The following is a 4,580-nucleotide window of genomic DNA, read 5'->3' on the forward strand; positions in this document are numbered from 1 at the left end:
GGGGGGGGGGGGGGAGAGAACTGAACAAACATCTTAATAAAATCTAATGATTTTTAGGCTTTTGTATCATTTTTCATAGCCTCACCATTTTTTACATTGTAACCACTTTGGAAGAAAATTAACTAAACATATTCCACATGATTCTGGTTAAGAAACTTGTTTTTGCAACCACTTGGTTTCCAGTTCAATCTCATTGTGTGACACCACGAGCAAGTGTCCTCATCAGGACATGTTGTTGGTACCTGTATTGCATCTTCTTTTTCTCACTTGCACAGTTTTCACAACCAGAACTGACTGTTTCTTATTCTCAGGCACATATTCAAGCTACACATCATGTCACACGTATATCCTGTTTGTGTTTATATTAGCCTTATGTTATGTCTATCGCTTCGATCATTAATTTTTGTAGGAAATCAATACCGTACAACTGTATAGTTTGTTAATATTTATCTATCTGAGGCGACGAGCTGGCACAATTGTTTGCGCGCTGGGAAGAATGCTTAGCGGTACTTCGTCCCTCTTTACATTCTGATTTGAAATTCCACCGAGGTCGACTTTGCCTTTCATCTTACCGAAGTTGATAAAATAAGAACCGGTTGAATTCTGGGGTCGATGTAATCGACTGACCTCCCCAAAATTGACGGCATTGTACTGAAATTTGAAACCAATTTTCATTTATCTAGCTTTATTTTATATTGCGCGGCACACTGTGTTACCGTTACTCGTTGGTGTAAATGCATGGTGAGTGTACGAGAGTTGTGTGTTTGTATGGCTAATATAACAATTAGTGAGACGTTTCTAGCATCTTCTAGAAACGTCATTTCTAGCATCTTCTAGAAACGTCATTTCTAGCATTTTCTCGAGTTTACGTGTTTGCTACAGTTTGTTGATAAGGAAGTTCTTCATTTTAATGTGGCTAGTTGGCAGAATCATTACTGCACTCGCCAAAATGCTTAGCACCATTACACCTACCTGTATGTTCTGAGTTCAAATTCCACCAAGGTCGATTTTGCCTTTTATCCTTTTGGAGTCGATAAAACAAGCACCAGTTGAGCACTGGGTTGGTGTAATCGACTTGCCCCTACCCCAACCTGACTTTGAAACCAATATATTAGCGTGAGTTTTTGAATTGGTGTGGACCAATCTGTTTCATTTTATGAGCTACGTGGCCAGGCGATGGCCTCTTGGAGCTAATCAACGGCAGCATTCGTCCTATTTTTTTCGACTGCCATGTTGGCTTGGCGATAACTATATATATATATAAATATATGGTTAGGATCCCCTGCTTTCTAGTGGTTAGGATTCCTGGCTTTCGCCCAGGCGGCTCGGGTTCAATTCCCGGAATGGGAACACATACTTTATAGGCACAGGAGCGGGTATGTGTTAAGTAGCTTGTTTACCAACCACATGGTTCCAGATTCAGTCTCACTGCGTAGCACATTGGGAAAGTGTCTTCTATTATAACCTCGGGTGCCGACTAGTCTTGTGAGTGGATTTGGTAGACGGAAACTGAAAGAAGCCCGTCGTATATATATATATGTGTGTGTGTGTGTGTGTATCTGTGTTTGTCCTCCGACATCGCTTGGCAACCGATGCTGGTGTGTTTACGTCCCCGTAACTTAGCAGTTCGGCAAAAAGAGACCAATAGAATAAGTACTAGGGTTACAAAGTATAAGTCCTAGGATCTTTGCTCAACTAAAGGCAGTGCTCCAGCATGGCCACAGTCAAATAACTGAAACAAGTTAAAGAGAATATTTACTTTCTTTTGCATCCAGTGTGAGCATAAATTCATTTGGGATTCCCACATTGTCAAACAAATCCAGCTAGAGCTAGTTGAAGCATCACTTTTCGTCTGTGCTATCTAAAGCATCATCATCATCATCATATGATGATCAAGGAAGGTGAGACAAAAATTTTATCATCGCTGTATAAATCTTCCATTTGTAACTTGATTTCTGCCATTAATGAGGACTGCTTCCGTTTTTGGCACATTTGATGGAGTAGATGCTGAGGTATCAATTCGTATCTGCCGTTTGAAGGTTAAGGACTTATCCCTGCTTCATCACAATACAATAGAGAAACAATTGCAATTATATATCGATGACAAGAAGATACTCCAGGTTGTTTTTTCATAACTAAAACTTTATTCTAACTTGACATGCACAAAATTTAAGAAAATGGAAAAAAAAAAAAAAAAAAAAAAAAAAAAAAAATCAAATAAAGACGAAATTAAAATAAAGAAACAATAAAAACTTGAAATAAATAAATTCAATTAAAACTTTACTATAGTCAAAAACTAATACAATATTTGTCATTTAAAAAAAAAATTAATAATTAAAATGTTTCTATTATTTGATATTGTTTAATATAAAATGTCTTTCTCATAGGATTTGTAACATGCCTCATGAAAAATCTTCCAGAATATAAGGGTTCATCTTTTACTTTTGGTTTTTTTTTTCTTGAGCCAGAATTATCTGGTTTTTTTGTTTTACTTTATCAGTTTTGTTTTACCTCTTAAGTCCTGCAAAACCACAGATGAACTATAATATATTTGTATATATATTTAAGTGCATGTGTGTATGTATACATATATATACATATCTATATATTTATACACACACTCATGCAAAACAGTTCCTTGTTTTAATTATATATGCATTTTTTTTTATTTAAAAAAAAAAAAAAAAGAGAAATTCCAGCAATCCAGTGCCATTAAAAACAGAACCAAAGAAAGATTTTTATCTTTAATCAGTATGCCTCCAGGGCAGTTGTTTATGTAATGAAATGGGAGAGACCATAAGATAAAATGAAAGGTTATAATATAAGGAAAGAGAAAGTATATGAGAAGAAATGAAAGACATTAGAAAAGAAAAAAAAAAGAAAATGGAAGAAAATGAATGGATGGGGGTGAGGGGGTGGGGGGAGAAGACAGGCAAACAAGAGAAAAATGTTTGAAGATAGAAAATGTCAAACATTAGAATCTGAAACAGAGTCATTGGTAAAAGTTTTATGGTAGCAGCAGATAAGATTGGAAGTTCTAAAACGGGAGAAATCTAAATGCTATTTGGCAGTCATAATTGGAACAATAATGTCACATGGGAGAATCGGTAAGGATACAGATGAACACCAAATTGGTAATGAAGAGAAAAACAAACAAACAAACAAACAAACAAACAAACAACAAAAAAAAAAATACTAGTTCCATGATGGTACTTCCCAACTCTTTGTTAATTTTAAAGTTTTTAAAAAAATCTATGAAATGATAGGGAGTAAATAATGTGATTACAGATGCACGTGTGTTGTGTGTGTGTGTGTGTGTGTGTGTGAGAGTAAAGGTATTAGTCTAAGTCATGTTGATATGGACTTTATTTTGTACATAACTCTCCTCCATACACTCACATCAAAAGTGTCCGGTTATTCACAAATTTAAGCACTCAATACATTCCCCCATCCATCCACATATGTATATATACATACATACACACATACATAGAATTTAATGTACACAGTATACAGTTACGAGCTACTAATAGTTTCATGCACTGGAGATGTTGTCCAGGCAAGTTTTAATAACACACCTTGCATCTCCAAGCAATCTTCAGGCTCTCACTGAATGGAATACTTTTTTTTTGTTGGTCTGACAGAAAGGGAAAAGTAAACTATAAATCGGTTACGTCACAAGAATTTAGAAACTTCAAGAGAAATATATTGTTTTTAATGGTGGAACTCAAAGTAGAAAAGCTATAAATACTACAATATAGAATATTGGGTTGGAAACCCTAAGGATAAATAATTTTACAGAAGATATAGGTTCATGTCCCACGAGAAGCCGTTGACTTTTTTGTGGGCTAACAAGGCAACCAATGGTTTCATGTAAACAGAGCTTCACAATTGTTCAAGTGTGCCACATGGAGACGAGTACCAACACTTCCATGTGGCATACTTGAACAATTGTGAAGATCTCTTCACGTGAAACAGTTGGTTGCTTGTTAAACTAAAAATAAAGAATACTTATCCACTAATGCTGTGTTGAGCACTCATTCTCAATGTTTGATATTAGCAGTGTGTGTGTGTGTGTGTGTGTGTGTGTATCACATTGCATTTACATGTCTTTGGATTTAGCTCAAATGAGGCTACAACAAACAACCTAAGCTTACTGCCTAAACTATCAACTTGCAATTAGAAGAAACAAATACATACCTGCATATTTACAATGAATACATATGCATAGCTATACTTAGAGGTATCATTAGTGAATTAATTAATAAAAAATCTAAATAGGAAAATGAATCAGAATGACTTGTTTTATATAATTCCTGTGACATTATACAGGTTCCTGAGTTTTGTACAAATTACAGTCAACTATTCACAGCATAAGAAGATAATCCTGACTGAATTTCTTAATCCTTTCTGGTATGAATCCAAGGCCTGCTTGGGATTTATTTATACCACAAGAGATTTATTTATATTTCAGCACACCAAATATCTAAAATTAAAATAAAATATTAACAACCCCACAAAAAACCACAGGTATTCTGCAAGTCAATTACAGATTCATTTAAATTGTTTTGTAAGGGAAA

Source organism: Octopus bimaculoides, chromosome 7, assembly GCF_001194135.2.
Source record: "Octopus bimaculoides isolate UCB-OBI-ISO-001 chromosome 7, ASM119413v2, whole genome shotgun sequence".
In the NCBI taxonomy this organism is placed as follows: domain Eukaryota; kingdom Metazoa; phylum Mollusca; class Cephalopoda; order Octopoda; family Octopodidae; genus Octopus; species Octopus bimaculoides.